At 37.6% G+C, this 23,691-nt stretch overlaps 1 protein-coding gene across 3 annotated transcripts in view; it reads right to left on the reverse strand.

Moving 5' to 3' along the window:
* LOC112460530 overlaps positions 1–23,691 on the reverse strand; it is a 130,294-nt gene that overhangs the window by 14,015 nt on the left and 92,588 nt on the right. The gene's annotated exons all lie outside the window — the stretch shown is intronic.

Here is a 23,691-nt window from a genome sequence, read left to right on the forward strand (position 1 = left end):
TCTGGAATAAGATATCTCATATACCTATTCAAACTTATTTATAGTATTTATTCAACAATTATGAATATCATGTAAAAATTATTCAAGCGTGTGCAATTCGATTTTAGAACAGGACTTGAAACCGGCGTAATTTATACAAACGTGATTTTTCAGAATGCTACAGACGTAGGAAAATTCCGGTCTCACACCATGTCATCCATCTTCGTGCGTCTATACAGCATTTGAATCTAGGTAACAAATGTAAGTGGACCTATCGAAATTACGGTAATTTTAACTACTGCTTCGAACATTAATTGCCGAAGATTCGGAAGGCATGACGTGACACGTAATGACTAGGATTGCGGATCGATCGCGGTGCGCGACGGGAAGTTACAGACGCGATTGCGGAAATCATCAATGACGTGGCATAATTGCGGTCGGGAAAATAATTACGGTGATTATTACGCCTGATGTGGAATCGCCGAATTCGAGGATGCGTGATACGGGCGAGCGCTTCCAATCGCGAGACACCCCAGAGAAACATGTAACTTCCTCCTCGTTCCTCGAGCGAGCGAGACGCTCTCCCAAGTAGCAGCGACGATTAAACCGTCGAGAAATTTATGAACTCGAATTAACGATAAGAGACCGGTGCCGCTGGCGACCGGTAAACTTGGCTAGTGGTTAATTATTACTAAGTACGCGTGCGCCGCGCGAGCGGCTCGAAGGAACAGTCCCATGCAAATGGAAGAGCCATTAATTATCGTTGAATATCAGGGCGCGTTTCCTTTGACGTACTGCGTCAAAAAAGATGCTCGGCTTTATTCGCGAAAATATTCATCTACGTTCATCAGTCCAGGGCATTCGAGTGATTAAAGTACAAACCAGAGGAAACCATAAAGGTGATGTCACTTTTGGTGGCAAAACAAATTTCGACTATTTTACATGACATGTGATAGTCCAGTGCATCAAAGTACAGTGTAATTTTTTAATAAAGACAAATAGCGATTATTTTTTTGTTCAATTTGAGATATGTCATAAAAATAGCAACGAATCGAGCTTACAGTCTTATTCATGTAAGAATTTTTGTTTCAACGAATACAGTGTATATAAATGCCTTCTTATTGTTAATGTTAATTAAAAAATATAATTTTTTATAAAAAAATTAGTAATATTTCTTGGTTTGGTTCAAAATACATTACAAAAGTGACAATGAATTGATTTGATTATAAGTATTCGTGTACGAATAATATTTGTTCCAGCAAACACATTCGAATCTCTTTTTGGCGATGTTAATTAAGAGAGATTGAGGCACGCTAGGTAAGTATCTCGGCGTGCGCGCGGCATAATTCGCATTCACCGAAATTGTGGGATAGCCGCGCCGCCCGCGCGCGCCGTGACGGACGGTTGATTGGCAGCTGCATCGGCGCATCCGAGTTGTAGCGCAGCGAGAGCGAACCCGCTCGCTCGATCATACTCTCGTCTCAAGCTGCATCCCAGCCGTGCGTCGCGCCGCCTATCTCGTGCCAATTGGCCGCATAATCAGTAATTGCCAGGATCCAACGACCACGAACATCCCTTATAGCGTTGGACACTCGCGACTGTTAAACGCTACGAGCTACCGTGACGGCAGTCGCCATGAAATCGTCACACTGAGATTCACATGAAAATTATTACGTAGATGTAGCTGATGTAGATATGTTCGTCGCTATTAATTGTAATCTGGAGTATCGATTTCTTTAATCGCAAGAGGTTTCGCGTAAAACAATGAAACGATGCATATATCTCGGAATTATATTGCGATATTAATTGCAATCACGGGTTTCATTACGATTCTCAATTCTTTCGCATTCAGCACCGAGTGAACGATTGCGGCGGATCATCCTTTTTACTCGCGTAAACGAAAATTAATTGCACGCGACGTCAGCAGAAAACACAAAGTTACATTACGCTCGGTCGAGGGGAGAGTGCACTTCGCACTTGACGTTTGGCAAACAGCGCGAGATGCGGAAAGCAGCCAAGAAAAATCCGCAAAAGGAGCGCTATGAGCGAAGCGTAAATACCGTAGGACGACGAAGGGCCATCGAATTGGAAAATTCCTTGCGAAGCACTGCAACCGAAGTTCTCTCCGATGCCGATGCGGGGATTCTAAGCTCGAAAACGCCGGCGCATCACGTTGTACGACTGCAACTTCCATTTCCGACAGTCGGATATTAATAAAGTTCAACCTAAACACGACTTGTCAGTGTCCCTTTTTTTTCGGCCGTGCCGAGTGAAGAATTTTTAAAGCTGACCATCTTTTGTGTGCTCTCCACAGGGAGGACAAACTAATGCGTCGCCATATTTCGATAGCGAGACGTCAAGAAGGGAGAAAGAATTACACGAAAAAATAAAATTGCTATTGGCAAGCGAATGACAGGATACGACAATGTGACACGAACGAAAGTACGAAGAAAACGCATTTTGAAATGACATCATGATCGAAAATGACGAATACACAAGTAGACATAAAACATGATACACATTTAAATCATTTGAATTCAGTATTTATATTTCCAGAATGTTTCAACTTTGTTATTTTTTTAATTTTAAAATTTTATGGTTATTTTCATTTTCAATTTACTTGTCGTTATATAAATCCGATTAGAACGTGGTATCGTTTACAATATTCTGCAATTACAATTAGGATTAACGCAGGATGCAACACGTCAACCGTGCAGACGTCCAGCGGAATAAATGCGAGCGACCATTTTGAGAATACAGAATTCAGGGTTGAATATACGGCTCGCGCGATAATAAGTTCGCGATTTGCATTTCATACACAAGGCACTCACATTACGACCTGATAAATAATTTCGTGTCGATCGCCGATGTGTAACGGCGCTGTATGGAGGAAAAAAGAAAACACAGAAAAAGAAAAGGCAAATAGGCGCAGCTCTAAAATAAATAGCAATTTGGTAATCTACGGTCGCAGTATTGTCGCGACCGGCGACAGCCTCATGCGGACAGCCGCGCGCGCTATCGAATTAATCAGCACAACTTTAAAGCACGCCGGCAATAGCGCGATTACCGTTTTCATCACGCGCCGGAGCCATTATTGAACATATAATCGAATTCCGCTACCGGCCGATCGAAAGTCAAACGAGCGCCCGAATACCGAGTGAAGCGTTCGCTAAAATATTTTCACGTAATCCGTTTGTCCAACGAGACGCGCGACGCACGTTCAAAACACGTTTCGCATTCTCTGATCGTCTCTTCTTCTGCGGTTCTTTCAGATCTGCATCGTATAATACCGAGAAAAAAAATTGGCAATCTCGCCAGAACAAATCGTATGATTTGCGATTTATCGACTAACGGTGATATAAGGAAATATAGGAAAGAGGTGACTGCACTTTTTTTTTTTTTAAGGGAAGGTGTGATTTCTGCCGGGATTCAATACAATTTCGCGAGATGGTAACGTGATCGAGATGTTCCGCGATAACGTCACTAGTTGCAACGCATCGCACGAACATCGAAGCGATACGCACTGATAGAACCACGCTACGACGGATATTGCCAAATTCGTGCACCATGAATATTCGATTCTCGTAAATCACAGGAAAGTGCGCCGCGGGCGCGCCACGATTTTTGCGCCGAATGTTCATCGGATAGCCGATTTCTCGAACCGGAAACGTAAAGCACCTAACGCTCGACGGATTAATTTTTCTTATCGACTGACCGATTTTTATCAGGTTTTGTCATGTGGCATGAATTTGACATTTATTTCTTCTAACATTTAATTCCTATAATTCAGTAAAAAAGCCAAATAAGTGTATCAGAAATCACATTAAACAAAAAGAAACGTTATTCAAGTACTAAATCCTAGTACATTTAGTATTATATCTAAATCTAAATAAAATAAAGATACACAAAATAATAATGTTTTAAATTTAATAAGAAAGAAAAGTGATCTTCAAAGAAACTATTTGTCATATTATTACATAAGTAGATACATTCCAAAGAAAACTGATTAAATTAACTTGATAGTTATAATTTTTCGTGACCTTATTCACTTTACTTACATAGAGGCGTTGCGATTATATATAAAGATATAATGCAAATACTCATGATAGCAGAACAAACTCGACAAGTCAAAAATTTCATGCGTTTTTCGGTCTGTATTCGCGTCAAGCGACTAGTCGAAAAATCTTACGAGCGCAATTTCCTGAATTTGGATTTTATTAAACGAGGTGTTCTAAGGCGAGGTAATCGCCGTTCGTCAGGACGAACTTATTCCCGTTGGCGAAATTAATTCGGGAAACCAATTTGCATCGTCGCCTAATGCCACCGTAGTCGGTGATGCATCCCAATGTGTTTGTAGCGCGCGTCACATGCGAAATTGCAATTACCGAGATCGCGCGCGTTGTCCAGCCTAGATCACCGGAAACATATCCACCACGCGCCCATCTGCCTGTCCTATCGGTTACCAAGAATACCCCGTGTGAAACAATTCAAATTCTAAGTGAATGATGTATTAATAAAGAAATCATGATTCAATCCAAATTGTAAAAAAGCCTCTCTGAAAAAGGTATATAATGCGAGTATTACAAAGTTTACTTTATGCAGTGTAAGTGTACAAGAATCCATACAAATATATATTCGCGTTATACAGATAAGTTACAAAATTAAAAACAAAAAAATATTAAATATACGATCTGCATGTAAATATAATTTCCTTTTAAAAGCAAGAACTTAACTCTGGAAGTATATATAAGAGATAAGAGATAAGAGATAAGAGAGTAGATAATCAGTGAGTTCAAGGCAACTTTTTTCTCAAGAAGATTTCTCGGATACATTTCTTTATCATTATAATTTCATCTCCTCTGAATCTTTGATCGGCTTCCTTTTACGTAATTTCGGGAGAGAATTCTGGGTCGAAACAAGCGCTAGGGAAAATTGTAGAAACATTATTTCCTTATCAAGCCGTTAAGTGTTAGCATTACTAAACATTTACTTTGCACTCCGGCGACGCGAGCGGAGTTAAACGGCGAAATAGAATTTCATTCGTCGTCTTTGATCGCGTCGCGACTTTGCCTGTGAAACTCGGCAAACTCCTTACAGACGCCGGGTCAGACTTCCTCGACGATTCTTATCGGAATTTGAATTTATGATCGTTTAGATTTCGTTTCAACGTTAACTTAAAATTGCTCTATTTGTTCATAAAAAAAACTTCCGTTCTGCTCGGCGCTTATTTAATCCAGTAATTCCAAATCATGTTAAATTAATGCACACTAACATTTTCATATTAAATAATAATATATAAAAATACATCGTTCCACATAAATTATTGCAATAATAACGCGCATAATATCAAAATATCAAATATTATTCTAGAATACTTTCTAAAAATATATAACAAAACCAAATTGTAATATTACACTTTTTAATTAAATTTTACTGTAAATTTCTTTATAGAACACGTTTGTAATTTTCCCCAAGCATTTTTAATTCCTTCTTTTTTTTTTTGTTCATCCGTTATTATTCCATTATTGCTTGAACGTGCAACGGCAGCGCTGGCGTAATATTATTTTTATGCGCTGCAGCGAGCGTATTCGAGGTATAAATAAATATGTACATAGAAGATAGACCATGTAATACGGCAGGAAGAAAATTAAGGGCTAGCTCGTTACAACGGCGAAGCGGTAAAATCCTGAAGGTAATGGCGCGTGTTTTATCGCCGGTGCTCGCGCGTGCTTCCGTAACGTACAGTCGGTCCCGCACAATCGAGAAATCTCGAAACTCAAATAAATCTCACCAATCGACAGGATAGAAACCGAAGATGTGTGATATCGACTTGCACAAAGCGCGAGTTGTAACGCAAGGTGTATATCTTGAATCTCTCAAGCGAGTTCAATTTCTGATTGGCAGGATGTGAAGCAGGATCTTAAGTTCTGAGTAAGCTGAGAGCATACGTACATCGAATGTGTATATATTTGTATACACTTGCTCTTGTATGCACTTTTGCTCAATATTGAGAGAAACTTCATGAACGAATCGAAGTAATAATTAGATATTTGCGTTTTACTGCACATTAAAGTCATATAAAATATGAAGCATTTCTGCTTCAAAGAGTGACACGTGTTTACTTTTCAAGTTATAAATTAAATTGCAGGAACTGTATGTAACTACATGTATGTAATTTAATTTCAAAATAAAAATTCAATTTGGCTTCTGAATAAAACGCAATAATGGCCATTTAACAGACAATGAGTTATCTGGTATAAAAACTGGAAGTTATGATGAATTAAAAAAGCATGATAAGCGTAAAAATTTATTTGACGAGCGTGAAGATAAGTCAGCGAAACCAAATTGCTACTAAACGCACAAATAAGTATTCTTCTTGTTCTGATTGACTTTCCGAACAAATCTGCCACATATCTATCATGAGTTGTGAAATATATACGAACGTTTTCCAGCTGTAAGTATAAAAATTTATTGGAACGTTCCACTTCCGCATGAAATTAATAAAATATAAACATATTATATCTTCGAAATACATCCTCATCGCTATAAAGTGCGTTTTATTTTAACTTTATAATAAAGGAGACTTGCGAGCTAAACTTTGCCTTCTAGATCTTATTTGCAAAATGAACAAATAATTGAAGATATCCAATTTCAATAAAATTTTCGTCTATTTCTTACATTTTCACCTTACATAATGTTATTATATGCTCAAAAATCGTTTTAAAACACTTTAGAGTGGAAGATTTCACGAATTCTTCGTTATTAATTGCATCAGTTTCTTTGCGTTAATTAAGAGTTAAATATCTATTATGGTGCAATTTGTAGTGGTGTCACGTGGGATCGAGCATTATGGTGTAACGATGACGTCATCATATCGTAATATTCATCCGTTTTCTGACGCTTAGCGATATTCAATAGCGCGGCGCATCGTAAAGCAAACGAGAAATCTTTATTAGGTCCACCTGCATTTGTGCCATTTATCCCGTTCGTTCGAGCTTGCCAAAATCAAATTACGTGATGCGATGCATAGATAAATGCATTAATATCGGTGAAATCATAATCGTACATCCTACTTCCGATTCGGTAATTGTTACATCGAGCAACAATTTCGACGGCTTTTGCGTGCCATCCGGCAGGGATGACGATAAAACGCATCGAACGGTACGGAAAATTAATGATAAAACGAATAACGTAAAACTAATGGAGAGACAAGAGCGAAAAGAGAAAGAGACGAGAAAAAAGGAGCAAACATTAGAGACGCCTCCTTTACATTAGAGAGGATTAACTCCTTGACAAACGTCAATTATCGGCGCATCGATTGGGGCATCACGTTTCAGTGTATTATTACATTCTTGAGTTTCATCGCACGTCGTTCTTCGCCAATGCGAAAAAAACCGATGCGAGAAAGGGGCGCAAATTTGAGGGAAAATATACGCGTGCAACTTGGTCGCGCAATCCTCTAAAAAATTCTATGCATCCACGATACACCTGTCTCCCGTGTTCCAAGTGTTCTCGAGAATTTCCCATGAGTCGTCGTTGCTTGCTGAACCTCAAGAAACGTATTCTTCTTACTTCTCTCACGGCTTTATATCCGCTGTAATTTGTGATAAACTTGAAACACCCGTTTTGCTGTAACTTGCGCGCTTGGCGAAATTGAGAAATATTTTCGTGCTTACGTTATCTTCCCCGGAACGTAATTCTCGTCATGAGGAACGAGAAGCAACTATGGTTTATGCAACTCGATCACGACGTTAAATATAACATTCTGAAACAGTATCGCAAATATATTATGAATCCTGGGGAAGCAGAGTTCTGAGCAAAAAGCTATATGTTTTCGAGGGCATTTCGCGGTATCGCTAGTGGATTAAAGAGAGCACTCTCGCGAAAAATCCAGCGCAATCCCGTGATACATCATATACTTAACTCCCTTCTTCTTCACGAAGCTATATCCCCTTTCTTGAAGCCAATCCAATTCGTCCGCGAGAAAGTTGTGGATTAAAACAGACGATGCAAGAGAGTGCAGCGGGGATACATCTCCGTAGCTTCTTCCCGAATCGAATCACGTCTCCGTGAGTGTCTTATCGGATCGACCGTTAAGCTTTGTAACGACGACGGCAGTGTGCCCTTGATCCCGATCGGTTCTGACAAAGTTCATAATGGTACACGTGGCGCACACACACACACACACACACACACAGATCGAGACGCGTAACGCGTATAGCTCGCGTATATGCGGACGCTCTCACATATCGCCGACGCTACCAAAACACCCTTTGATCTCCGTATGCATTATGCATGAGGAAGAACTACACGCGTTCCGACAACGCAACATACAGACATAGGTGCGCGGCGAATCAAATGGCACGAGAAAATAATCGGAGTAGAGATAACTGAATTTGGTCTAGCCGCTTGAAAGCCGGCGAACGCTTGAAATTAAGGACACATCATTATCGTGCCACTTGAGGGTTTTTCCTTACGATGTACGATATTGCTAATACTATAATATAAATTCTTATATTAACTTTATTAGATAATAATTGATAAATTATATTGGTTTCATATAATTTATGTTAAAAAAATGCTATAAAAAAAAGAGATTAAACAAACGTTAACTGATATTTATAATTCAAATTACTCAAAAGTTAAATAATTTAGATTCAAGTATTTAATTAAAAATTTCTAAAATTTAAATGTATTATATTTTACTAAAAAACGTGATATTGATCAATATTTATAACAAATAAAGCTGCATTCATATTTGTTTTGTGTTTCATCTGATATGTCGATACAGATGGAAACGATATATGTCAATAGAAACATCCTATAGCAGTAACAATTTTTTTCATGTAAAATTATTATTAAAAAAATTATCGTGTACAAATACATCTCTCACTGTATTTCCTTCATCTTTCTGAAGATATGAATATTATGCTACTATAAAACTCTATAACTCTCCTAAAGTAAAAGAAACTTTCGAATCCTCTTTAAGACGTGAAAATATAATCGTTAAAACTTTTCAAATAGCGCGGTTCTCTATTTTACATAGTCATAAAATCTTTATTTACAATATATATAGATACTATTTACAATATAGATAGCAGTATCCATCTTATTACAAGGAAGAAGAGTGTAATTTCATAGAGAGATCCATAAATTTCTAAATGTCACAAATTCATCTAACAATAAATTCCAAAATGATAAAAAACATTCAGTAAAATTTAAAAATCATTTGATTTCAAGTGATTTATTTCACGCTGCAAAAATTAATCTGGAAATCAAACACTATATTTTCGCTGGCATACAATCACTAAAGATTCACTTGCTGAACTTCCTTCTCTTACGCGAACATAGCGACAATGGATAAAAAGAAAAGTGCAGTTGTGTTTTTTGCGACAGCCGGCACGATTACGCGAAATGACGGTCGGTCGGCGCAGAAAATCGCTCGTGTAAAATCAGTCCGCGGCAATTTATATGATAATTGCCTCGCTGCATCTGCAGTCAGCACGAATTCTTTTTACCGCGCGCGCGGGAGATGCTTCTTCCTACTGTCCCGACTTCCTGCCTTTCCGACGTTCAACCGCCTATACGTATGCCCCTGTCTATAACCCGCGAAATATATTCCCGTCGTACAACTTTTCCCTCTTTTTTTTCCCGATCGTGTATCTTTCCAAGAAAAATGCGTTTCGCCTTGGAATTTTCGTCTGCGTGCTTTTAGCATGTCACTCGTTTGATCGTGATCCGCATACGACAATTTCGTAGTCGTTTCTTTTCGTCAGATCGCGTGTGCAGACTATTTCAAAACTATCGTCGCTTCCTATACGTTCGGAGTCTTCGATTAAATTTGTTCAACGCAAATCTGAGTGTTAGAACGGAAATATCTCCCATTTTCTCTATATATTGAAATCCTTTTTTTTTTTTTGCACACACAATTGGGTTCTCAAGTAAAATTTTTTTATTAAGCGGTATCCATAATTAATGTAGAGAATCTAAGCCGATTTTTAGTACTTTTTGAATTTAAAAAAAAAACCTAAATTTGAGAAAGTTATAGCTTTCTAAAGTTTCTTTGATGACGGCAACTTCAAAAGATTTTGCAACAACATTATGACGTCACGCACATTTTCGTGTACTATATTTTCTTCAATTTTGAAGATATTGCAAAAATTCAAAAAGTTTACAAAGAAAGTATGCCATGATCTATCAGAATATACTGTTGGGTAAAAGTCGGTTAAAGACCGAATTATGCGATTTCCTTCATATTCTCTTTTTCCCACACATATATAGTTGTGCCTAAAAAAATCGTTGCCTCGAACGTGAAAAATTTGCAGTACTTACGATCGATGGACAAGCACGGCTTTTAACCGCTATCCACTCCATTCGCCTAGCGTCCCCCCACCGTTTACCACTCTCGCTGCCCATCCGCCTTCGACACCGGCTTTTTTCCGGCCAATCTTCACCCCTTCAGCCCTACCCCGGTATGCTACCGATGCATACTCTTGTGAACACCCGGCCGAATGGCGTTTGAGGGAATTGATGGACCTCCGGAGCACTCGACATCCCGAAATAGAATAAAAGAGAGCGATGTGATAAAAAAGAACACATTCATCGTGCACAAAAGGATCGAAGAGAAAGAGAGCGGAAAGTATAACTTTATTATTTCTGGTGCCTTAACCTGTTGGTTAATTATCGGAAATCGCGTTCTGATTTGCTCGTTTGCACAAACAGATATGTTGCACTTTCACATCGAAGAACACTATTCATTTTGTTTGCGTAACGTTTACGAAAGCTACTCTTAAAATACATTAAATGTTCGACAAATTTTCGCGACCGAATATCTTCGTTGTTTGCGGAAAAGATTAATTTCATCGGGAAACTAGAACGAGCAAATTGATACAGCTTTAGGATGAGATTAGTTCCTCGAAACTTTCTTCCTGATTATATACGAAAGTAACAACGTTACTCCGTGCGCCGATAACAAGGTCTGTCTTATTGTTCATTGTAGCTCGGATTTCACTTATAACTTCATTAGAATCACTATTACAAGGTCGGGGCGCCGTGATCTAGATTTGATTAATACAAGAAATTTATTTATAGTAGAGTTAATTTGCGTTAAAATAAAGCTTGAAATATCAATATTTGCGTTAAAAAATAAAGTATTGAATATCAATATTTAGAAAGAAATGAAGATTATATGTATATATATATTTGGCAATTCAATCAGATCGAATTACGCAGCTCTTTACGTTCGGTCTCGAGGCTACCGAGTGATCTCCAGTAAAATCACGAAATAAATATGTCGATATAGCCTTGGATAGCTGCCATTTAGGTTTCTTTATGTTTCTCCCTGTATAGTTCGACGACCTGAGCAATCCGATGGAAGTACCTTGTTACTGATACAACAATTGATCGACTGTAAAATCGCATTCTTGGACAGGATACGCTATTCGCGATAGTTACATATGATCCTGTCCATTTCGATGCGGCCAATTCGGAGTGACGTAAGCGGCGGATACAAAATTGCACGTAGGTACGTGATTTTAAGGCCGATCGCGTAATTGAATCTGTAAGAAAAATATCGAAGCGATCTCGTGCAATATCGTAACATCGCAATCAATGTTTCAATATTGATTAATCTACCAGCTCTAGATGGGAACGTCGCAATTTCGAGCATTGACGAAGGAGTTCAGATTTAGTCTTCGTACGTTATCCTAAAGAAATCGGAAAATGATGCATCTATCGTGCTTTAATTACATTTAATTAGAATTAATCACATAGTTAGTCATTCGAAACGCCTTCTTTCGAATCTAAACGCGTATTAGAAAATAATTTATACATAAAGCAATAATAAAAATAAACGATATAATAACAATTATTTTCTTTTCATTAAAATATGACGAAATACAATATTCATTGACAGTCAGCAACTTCACTATCTCCTTCGTGATGGATGAGAGAAATATATTCAGAAATATCCTAAGACAAACTGCACTAAACCAGCACGTCGCAAACAGCAAAGTAATAAAAAGCAGTCGATCTTAAGAAGCGTGACCGCGTTCGTTGCGCTCGGAAAAACATTTACGAGCAGGTCTCCGGTGTCTACGTCGACGGGTTTCGAGCATCGGTTATGATCCTCCTCGGCGCGACAAAACATATCCTGACAATTTCCAAGACGACGGAACCGACAATAAACGTTACACGAAGGCGCAAACATTTCGACGCAGGGATTGGCCAGCGACGTCGCCGATCGGAAGTCTCGCGCGTAAACAGAGCGCTTCCACGCGAGAGAATCGTGCCCCGTCTTTGCGGAAATTGCGCATCGGCGCAACTTTTCCGAACAATTTTCACTACTCTATTACCACGTGCGAGAAAGTGTCTTCGCCGGGATGTCTTCGCGGACTTGTCTTCTTTCTTCACCTTTCCTTTTTCTCCTTCGAAATAACGCGCGAAGTCATTACTTCGTCGTGATAGAACAGGAATGGAAAGAACAGAAGAACTGCAAAGCACCATAATTTCCCGCATTTTCGTGGAGGAAATTCTCCGCGATGCGATGCGGAAAGGAACAAAAAGAAATAGCGAATCGCGAGTGCTGTTAATGGACAAAGGGGATAAAAGAATTAATGACGCTCCCAATATTAAATTATATAACATCCAAACAGCCTGTTAAACTATAAATGAAGAGATATAAAATGGTTTTAGAAACGAGATTATTTTTAAAATACAATTGTAAAAATTGTATATATATATGTATATCATAAAATCAAATTTCACTGACAAGTAAACGCTTAAATCTACAGAGGACAGCTCAATCTATATGCATACGAGCATTACACAAATTATGCTATGCAAATCGAGTCATTGTAAAACCCATAAATATCTTCACGATTCACAATTTTGCAATCCGGGAAAAGCATTAGCGTCGTATCTCGATTAATTCCGTGCACGCGCCAACGCTGTATTCTCCTTCGTTAAAGGCGGGGGACGTAAATCGCATAAAGTTGCACGCGTTTCATTTTAATTTTAGCCCGACGTACGAATCGCTTGGCATTCAATCCATGGCATTAATTAAATGACTATATATATATAGATTTGTCGGGCGCGTAAACTTTATTCTGCCCTGTTACATATTTCATGGAGCCGTTATTTGGCAATTCGATTACAACTCGCCCGAGAAATTCGCTTTTCGCGTTTCATCGTCATTTTCACCGGCGCGGCGGCGAATCGATCGAATTCCTCCGTCGATTAGCACGAGGCTCGCAATGTATTCGCAACCGTCGGCCAGTGCACTCTGCATTATCAGTTGCATCGACCGTCGGAAAAATCACCGATTAAAAGCTGCAAATCTCTGATCTGCCATAAAAAATCGAATGTCGATGAATTTGCAAAGCATTTGATAGATGTATTTACATCTTAAAATCGAGACACATATGAAAATTCCGAATCCCGACGCAATTTGTTGATAAAAGTCGTAAAAATATAAATGGTAATTCAAAATTTCACAATTTTAATAATTTATAGCAAGAGTGTTAAAATGAAATTTATATCGATTAATAAAATTAAGCAGATCTAAAAGGAAACGTCAAAACTCACGTGCCAAGTTACCGATGGGGAAATGCAGAATTCTACTATATCCTTCACTGAGAGACGAGGGCTTGCAAAGCTTGCAATCTCTTACTGCATGCCGCAACAATTGTACAAGCTTTGGCCGTCGATAACGTCGGTAAAAAAAGCTCCCGATAAGAACAGAAAGTTACCGTTCGCAGTAACTGCACGAGCAACCATCACTAATAATTACTTGACTTATAATTAATTGAATCCGGTCTCGTCGTCATTTAATGATATATTTAAAAGATAACATTAAATATCATGTAACTTTTTGTTAAATTGAAAAAATAGCGCGGTATGAACTCAAGATATATTCCCTATGGCGCTTTTTGTGTGAAATATACGCAAGGCTTTGGAATAAATAAGAATAATAAAATGTGAATAATATTTTGAGGACAAAAAAAACCTGTAATGAAATTGGAATCGATATTCTTTCCTTAAAATATCGAAGCGCAGGTACAATAGTCTGTTACAAGCCGTAGCAAATGAGGAGCTTCCGGTGCCATTAAGCCGCAGGGGTGCGCATAAATAATGGAGGAGCGTTTACCGTTCAATTTGACGCAGACTTTATTGTTACAGAATTTTAATTTAGGGCTTAGTTGCTAGAATATTTCACGCTGAAGCTTGAAAAGTATAGCTGCACAGCGCGACACCCTCGCATTATTCGTGTGAAAGCTAGAGGATGAATTTCGTTATCAACGAAACGCGGGAAAACGTACGCAGGACGAACATGGCAAACGCTCAATCATAGGACTTTCGCAACTTTTTTTCTCCAGCCTGAACTCGATGGGTAGATCGATCACCTATTCGTGCATCACGCTTAACAGACACTGGCACGCATACTGACAAACGACGCGAAAGATATACGTCGTAGCGGTTTATCCGGATTAATTATTCGCAGCTTTTGCCGCGCATTAAGACCATTATTTCTGGATGTATCGTTTTACAGCTTAGCCACAAGATATACTAGATATATAGGCGATCGATTCTATACCAGTCAAAAGGCAAAAACGAGATACATTCAAGATAACGATCACTTAGAAAGCAAAAAATAATGCTAATTATTGTCTTTCTCTCTTTCTTTCTCTCCTTCCTAATATTATTGTGAAAATTTATCAAAAAAATATTTGTACAGTTCGTATGTATTGTGCAGGGACATTGAAAATATATTAAAATATACGGTAAATTTTAAATTCACTAAAATAACATTCTGCGAAACAGCCGCGAATATGGAAATCACAAATAAAAAAATATGCATGTAAAAAAGGTTAAAAATACAGATTAAAAGAATATATATAAAGAAAATTGAAAAAAAATTATTTGTTATATTTTCTAACTTAAGATAAATTATAATACAACATTTACAAACAATATATATATAGTTGCTTTTTCTTTTAATTACTTGGAGTAAAGGCAACAAAAAAAAACCATTATCGTTATTTTATTATTTTTGTTGAAATTTTGCAAATTAATATTTTAAAGTAAATATAAAAAGCGATTGCTAATACCGTATCAAGAATATACGAAATATGAGAATAAGGAAAACGCGAGTATACAGCTGCTATATACAGCACTTTCCATGAAACGTATACATTTCAATGACATAATTTACATATAAAGCAATATAAATGTGTCAAAAACGTATCAATTACATGTGAAATATGGTACTTGTCCCGACAGGATAAATCTCTTTCGCCCATTTTTATTCAAGCTGCCAGTATAATCTCGTTTTTATATTCTATCCCAAAAATCTCCCCAAAGTCGGTTTCCATACGTGACGAGGGTAGAAGCATCATAAGATAGCCGTCGCTACGTTCTCGAGGATTGACAAACATCCAGCATAAAAAAGAGGGCAAGGTTTTCATCTCACTGTTCTCCGCTGTCGCCATCCAGCCAAGCCATTTAATCCCAGAGCTTCAAAAGATCGTAGCACGCTAGTCTGCATGCGAACTATATGAAAACGTGTATGCAGACCGAAAATCATCATCCTTTATGCAGGCTTCTTCTGTCTTTCGCGTTTTCCTCTGTCTCTCTATCTGCAGCGGCGTTGTGAATTTCGACAACTATTCAAGCCCACTTTTTTGTAATGCTTGCAATTCATAAACAAGACAAGACAAGATTGCTACACACAAGATTTCGAATAAAATGATAAGTCCATAATAAATGTTAACCAAAAAATAGCTTCAAAAAATTTTCAAATAAATGCTTTTCTCTGACAAATTATAATGACACTGGTTTCTATAATAATTTGTGGTTAGCCACAGGCTAACCTGATAATGCGCCGCAAGTCATGGGTTGAGAATCACTGCTATAAAGGACCTTGTTAGTCGCTAATATTTTAAAACAATTACTTCTCTATATCCTTCAATTATTCTCCTACCCACACAGATCGATCGTGAAAATAGGAATTTCTACTCTCGTTATAGTTAATTATAACTTCGGCGTCCTTTATAAATTTTTATGAACATTTATGGTGTACATTTCATGTATACCATTGATTTGTTCAAACAATGGTCTCACTGTTTTTCAATCGAAGAGCTCCGCGGATGACAATCTCGAAGCATTGATGACAGCCAAAATTTAAATTGTCATTCCGTAGAAACTTTTGAATTACAATCGACCAATACCTGTATTCTTTTTCATCGACATGCGACTTCATACGATTATATGCAAAATCACACGGCGCGGTATTTTAATGCGCACGCATTGCGAGTGATTTAATTAAGGACGTGAGGTTTCATAATACATGGAAAATATCGTCGATCGGTAGCAATATTAATATTGATTGTAAGAGAGTAGTAGTTATCACATGAAACGTGCCGCGTGTTGTCAAACCGTGCCGTGTATGATTCTATGTATACGAGTGCACGGATATGTGCATATATATGTGGAGTCCATATGTTTGCATAATCATCCAGCGTGCAAATAGGAAATCGTGTGGCCAACAGTTGGTGCAATGTCGAAATAGTACGTCTTGTGACACGCTGACACCACATTCGATTGTCATTCATATGCGGTTTTTAAAATTATTTTCAAAAATTATTCAGGATGTAAGTAAGAATGATCGATATATACAATAGAAAGATTAGAATGAATTATAAATATTTTATTTAAGCAATGATTCTCCCGTCACGTATATAATGTTATTCCGTAAAATTACTTCTCTTGCTATTGATATGTATTTATAGCGCGTATTATACAAAAATGTACATAACTGTATTCATTGCGAAAAATTTCTTGCGCTTCGAAAGGTCGAAGTTAGCTTGTTACATTCAGTCCACGACTTCTACACAATTTCCACGTGTCATCCAAGTGGCAATCCTAGTCAATCTCTTTTTAGTACATTAACTCCAGCCTACTGTCAAATGTAATTTTTTGACTAAGATTCATGAACCACTCTCGAACATATACGGACTTTCTTTCCTCCGTTTTATGGCAGAAACTTCATTTCCGTGATATGTACAAGCATTTTAGTAACGCTTCGGATCCCTCACATCAGTCTCCAGACATTTGCATAACACCGCCATCGACGGCTGACTGCCCTAGGATTACAGCGGCTTAAGGAAATCTCTCGAGCTCGATCGAGCTCGGCGGGCTTGATTTTTCCGTCGGACTTTTCAGCGCACCGGAAGTCACCGCGCCCGCCTCCGAGGAATCGTAAATCGCTCCTCCGTTCCTCCGGTCAATTTGTGTTTCCCGTTTTCTTGTGTCGTCGACGCGAAAGTTTCATACTGGAAACGGCGCACAAGGGGAACTACAAAGACTTTTAAATATGTTCCTTTTCTTTATCTCCGGGGAAAAAAAAGCACGATCCGGGGAGCATCGTGGCGTGCCGTCACCGAAAGGTAACGAAGCGCGAAGTTGTCAAAGTTTCGACGAAAAGTTTGACGCGAATATGCGCGGTAAGGAGACGAAGGAAGAGGACAAGAAGTATGAAAAATCCAGAAAGAACAACCGTCGAGGAAACTTGCTTTCGGTATGAGTCGCCTCCTTTATAGTCCCGGACTTGAAAAGGCGCAATATGAAATAGAAAAATCATAGGAATTGTGTAGCTCGGGGCGGCGAAGAAAATAAAAACTGCTTTGTGAAAAGCGAGCAATTGTGAGGAAGGTAGTTTTGGTTACGCAAACTGTTGCGCGCGACGCCGAGTAAATATTGTTACTGTATTCACCATGCGAATCGAACGACACGCACATTACACGTTAAACAAGGCTGCTAATTTAATTAAGTACCTCGAAATCAAAGAAAATAAATAAACATATAGATTATGGGAAATTATTTAATATAAATCTTTATCTTAGAACTAATATAAACTTAATTATTAAGCTGATTGAAATGAACGTAGAAAGTTATAACGCTGGAAGTTGTGTTCAGACAGTAGAAAAACTCACGCAGTAGAAAGCCAACACTTTTAACTGCCAATTAAAATTTCTAATAAAAATGTTTCGGTTTCCTATTTTTGCTTAAAGATAAAGTGAAAAAGAAAGAACGATAACTGCTGCAATATTAAATAATCCAAAGAAGTTAATCCCACAATTAATTGAATTGTATTTGTATCGGATATAACGTGGGATGCAAACGGATATGAACATATTAAATAAATAAATCGTTTCGCGTAAATAACAAGATTAGTAATTAATCGGACATCGCTATCTCTTAACTGATATTAAGTCAGAAGATATGTTACAGCTTACGCAGAAAGTAATCCTCGTATATACGGAATACATAGCTACATCCATACAGAGTTACTAGCGGTGACACGAGCAGCCAGGTAGCGTGTATAAAAGCATTTTTGGTCACTGAATCGCCCGTGCAAGCGTGGTCGTTGAGATACTGCCGTGTAAGCAACGGGAATGAGAATAAATGGAAAAAGTTTTGGCCGGGGACATCTATTAGCCAATAACCTACATATGAAGTAACTTTGAGGTCGCGCAACGCGACGCAACGCTGTAAACCAAGCTTGGGAGCAGCGCTTAATTGCACATTTCGCCTAGGTCCGGGTGGAATAATCTGGGCGAGTGCGCTTCTTAACTTCGCGAGAGCGCAAAGCGCTCGCTCGCGTCCCGTCCGTAAATCACGTCGCCGCGCCGCGCGACATCCACGGTTATTTATCCGTCCTGAATGCGGAAAATACACATCGCAACTTGCGAGCGTCCAGAGATAATCTCCGGCCGCGACGAATAATCGCTCTCCCCCCGGAAATAACGACCCGCAGCGGATCGATAAAGATTTTCAATAAGCAACATAATATTTCAAAACAAAGAACCGAACATCGTTCGTCTTCGCAAATTCTCCGCATTCCGTTTTATTCGTGTGTTCTTTAACCAGTTAGCGAGCTTTTTTCTGCTATTGAATATCTGACCGAACAAAATCGGTCATACCTAAAGAGTCATTTGAACTCCATTGAAATTTAAACAATTTATTCTATTATTAATCAATTAATCTACGAAAAATAGAAAAATTGTGACGTAAAAACACCCTCTCAATTTTCCGCTTTTTTTGTTGTTCCAAGTTCTCCCAAGGTGCCACAGGTGTTCGCAGATGCAGTGCACGCAGTTCATACTCCTCCGAGAAATCAACTTCTTTTCATATGAGCCACGGCCATAGTGCTTGTCTACTCCATCATTGGGCAAAACTGAATTTTGCTGACGGAGACGTATGAAACTTGCCTTGTTCGTCTTAATCGCGAAATCGTTAAATATGAAACAATGCATTAACGCGCATTCGTATTCTCTCATTGCGATATTTCCATTTCAACAATTTTAATAATGACCAGCTCTTCAATAACATAATTTACTTTATATACATTATATACTAGATATTTATATATTAATGTATATTGACAAACATTTACACTGGTTTCATTTATGCAGTTGAATAATTAATAAGCAATTACGTTGGCCCGTTTCAATCCTGGTTTCATACACCATTATGTAAAACGATGATACGTTTAGCAATGTGAATACGTAACATTGCTATTTTGGTAATACTAATTACGCCGATCTAATAATTATGACGCGCTTCAACTGTCCTTCAAGCATCTCGATAATATATTTACGCGAAGTAAAAGCGTGCGTAACGAAATACTTATGCATTACGTTACTTATGTGAAATACTTCTTGCAAAGTGCAAATTTTACAAAAAAAAGCAAACAGTAGATTAAATAGCTAAAATCGTATAAGAATTATTGAATCGTGATATTTATTAACCTAATAAATCTTGGAAGGTTTTCCTCTATGCGATTGCTATTTAAAGATAAAGAGAGTTGTTTTTCTGAAAATCCAGTCAACGATGTATGAGATGGGACATCTCCAAAAAAGCCAAAGGTTGAAAGTAAAAGTAAAAAAAAAAACATAATTCCTGCCTTTTTACCGACAAATATTCAACCAATAAATGATTTCGTCTACCTTCCTGAGTAGAATAAATCGATATAATTATTATTTCAGTGATCTATGACAAAAATTATTCCCAACAAGATAGACGAAACCATCCACTAATTTAATATTTTTTGCCAATAAAAAGCCAGTTACCTTTTTATCTCCGTTTTCAACCCTTATGTCCTTTTTTGCCATCACTGACTAGGTTTAAAGGTAAAAAAAGCACCTTCCCTCATCTCCAAATACCAATTGCAATCTAAAAATGTTTACCAGGGTCCGAATTACAAGAATTTAAAACAGAAAGCGTAGGGCCTCCTATAAAGCTTAATGAGTTAAGAAACATATTTGATAGTCTATGCTGAGCGTTAAGAGTCTTTAATACTGGAAGACGGAACGACTCGTAGAGTTCGCTTCTGATAGAAGAAAAATCGTCGCAAAAGGTTTTAGTATCGTTGAAAGCTTCTACAAAGCTCCGTGACTTAATTGCATTCCTGAGGATCAGTCCCGTAGGACACGTAGATGTATCGTGGATATACGAGCGGGAGATGCATGCAAAACTGCATAATTTATCCGACAACTTGGAACCAGTGGGAAATACGGATGACGTGCAAAAGTTGGGATTTCGATGCACTTTCTTCAACCTCGAGAACGAGCAACCTAGTAACGCTGCGATCCTGCCAGTTTCTAAGTTTCTAGTCCCTCGAAATTGCAGAAAATTGCTAAAATTATATTTAATCTAAATCTATTTTATTATAATCACTTATAATTCGAAAACTGTAAATATTTTGACATTTTACGCTAGTGAGGAAGTTTGTCTATAGTTTTATTTTTTTCACTTAACTTTCATTAATAGATAAACAGTGTTGACAAATATCGAAATCTAAAAAACTATGTATACTCCATGGATCCCTAAAAATACAAATATATTTTATGTAGTAATGTAATATTTAAAAATTATTTTTAATATAGCACTACAATTAGCAAAAGCTTTAAAACTAATTTATAATCCCTTTTTAGATCTTCTTTACGAGTCTTACTCTATTCCATTATCTTCTCCCACTCAATAGATACTATGTGTGTGTATAATTTAATTTCGTATAGAAGTGTTTTGTAATTTTGTAAAATCTTTTAATTATGTTAATCTAATCATACAACTACTTCATTATCTTCTTAATTAAGTATAATGACAAAGTGAGGATTATTCCATTTCAACTACTTCATTATCTTTTAAGTATGTTCACAAAGTGAAGATTATTCCGTTAAATTAAAAATAAATTAATTTATAAAATAAATAAAAATGAAAAAATTTTCAAGCAGATTAAAGAAATCATCGTTAAGAATAAGGTAAAAAATTCCAGGATTGCTTGTTAAAGTGCATTCATATATATAATAGACAATACATGAATCCATCTTGCGTGCTGGTAATGTTTGCGATGAAAACCTTAACAGGTATATCGATTCGAGCATTGAAGTAAGCTATATTGAAATAAGCTCGTGCAGTTTTAGACGGATTCATGTCGAAAGTAGAAAATTAGCGAAGCATGCTGTCGCTTCTCAGGTAATCACGAACTTTTCGACGAGAAAGGTTCGATCAATTTCAAACAAACAGCAGCTATCTCCACTTTTGCGTTTCGATAGACTTTATTCGCTCAGCTGCTGAGTAGAAATAGTTCTTTCTTCGCTTTTTCTCGCGACTACTGATTTATTTATATTTTTTTGCACTCCAACGATTCTATTTCCAATGCGTTTATTACTTTTATATTAGAGCGATTATAATCTTAAACGAATGTACAATCACAAGTGAGAAGGTTGTATAATCTAAAGGAGAACGTTGAAAGAACACTGAATTAACAACGAGTCCTTCATTCTTCCCGATAATTCATAAAATATCTGGTATAAGTTTTTTATTTCAATATTCCGGGGGTATTTAAATGCATACCCTGAAGTCATAAAATAATGCCGTAAAACTCACTTCTTTATCTTCACCTCGGAAGTTCCGAGACAATATGCAGACTCTGACCAAAGTCGCACTATCATTAAATTGGCTCGCTAAATTTAGAAAGGCTATTTTCCGTCCCGATACGAGTCCAAAGTTATCAGTCACAGCTGCATAGTTTATTTAGCTGGCTAACAATAGAACTCACCGGTCGAACATTTTGATAGGAGGCCGCACTATGTATCATCGACGAGCGGCATTTCCATTTGTTCACATAAACCGCGGCAATAATCCTTGAGCACGATAAAAACAATATTCATGTGCACGTACGTGTGTATACTTGTGTATAATACTCAGTCACATGACTAAATCGTATATTTACATTTAAAAAACACGTGTCAAAAAAACATGCGAAAGAGATTAAGTTAAAACAATTCGATTCTGCACAAGGCTCAAGATCCGTGTAATTTACGTTCGACGATCTATGTAACACCTCTACGTATCTAGTACAGGTGTATTGTAACGTGATATCCTGATACGGCAATTTCTCGCATTTTTATTTTATATCTCGTGCCAACATGCTACATAGAGCCTCGTATGTACTTATGTAATTACAAGCCACGCTGAAACACTGTACACATAACGCTGTTTTTCAGTCGGGAACGATATAATGGCATATTGTGTACAATGCGTAAAAAGCAATATTGAAAAATAATTCAGTACTACTATACAATACTATTAACAGAAGAAACTAGTAGTATGTCTTAAAATATGGAAAAGTACAGCGAGGAAATTATTTCACCGATACGAATGAGACTGGTAATCAAGGGGAAAGAATAAAGGTAATGGACAAAGCGGAGGAAGTCGTCGGTGAGAGGACGTCGAATAATGAAACGGCGAGTTGAAATTCGGTGGCTGAAAAAAAAGAAGTCCACTTAGGAAGAAAGGAATGTTTGAGTAACATGAAACGAGCAACGGAACAAAGAATCCTCGATGGTATTGCGACTTCCGATTTTTTTTTATATCATAGTAGGTACTTGGATCTAATGATTAATTGGCAAAGGAGTGCGGTAAGCAAGAAAAATGTGAAAAATGCTTGCTTTTTATAATTCAGACAATAGTTAATTAAAAATTATACCGTGGACAATATGCGCTAGTGATTTTTTATACAAACGCAAACGAAAAGTGTTTAGATATGTTTCGAAAATAAAAGGTAATCGCGCAATATTTTTCCCCGAAAATATTCAACGTGCGTAATGAAGGTAGCATATTTAACGACATAATTTATAACCGAAAAATCATGTTTAGACATCATTAAGCATGTATGTTTCGAACACATCGTCATCACTTTCAACTTTGTCGAGCCCGCGCAACGACGAAATTCAACACTGAGTGCATCGTTTGTTAGTTGCAAATGAGTTAACTTCTAATGTAGCTATTAAGAATTTAATATCACTATCTCTCGGTAAGATTGATCATGAATGTTCCCCATGTGTGTATCTACATACTTCAGCCTTCAGCTCTCCAATTCTCCCAGCCACCAATTCTCCTAGCGGCATATTTATTGTTGATATTCCGACTACGAACTTGCATGTAGGTTCCTCTTATGGCCAAAAAGGAAATGCACGCGGAGTAACGATGAATTATTGTTCCGCCGCAACGAAACTGGAAGTGTTTCCGCGCCAAGTGTATCGCATCTTCGCGGACTACGCTCGTGCGAGAGAATATTTCGAGAATATTTCTCCATTTTCGAAATCGCCTAGAAAAAAAAAGTAGGTACGCGCGAGATGCGCACGAAAC

Source organism: Temnothorax curvispinosus, unplaced genomic scaffold (genome assembly GCF_003070985.1).
Source record: "Temnothorax curvispinosus isolate PA1 unplaced genomic scaffold, ASM307098v1 QBEX01001170.1, whole genome shotgun sequence".
In the NCBI taxonomy this organism is placed as follows: Eukaryota; Metazoa; Arthropoda; class Insecta; order Hymenoptera; family Formicidae; genus Temnothorax; species Temnothorax curvispinosus.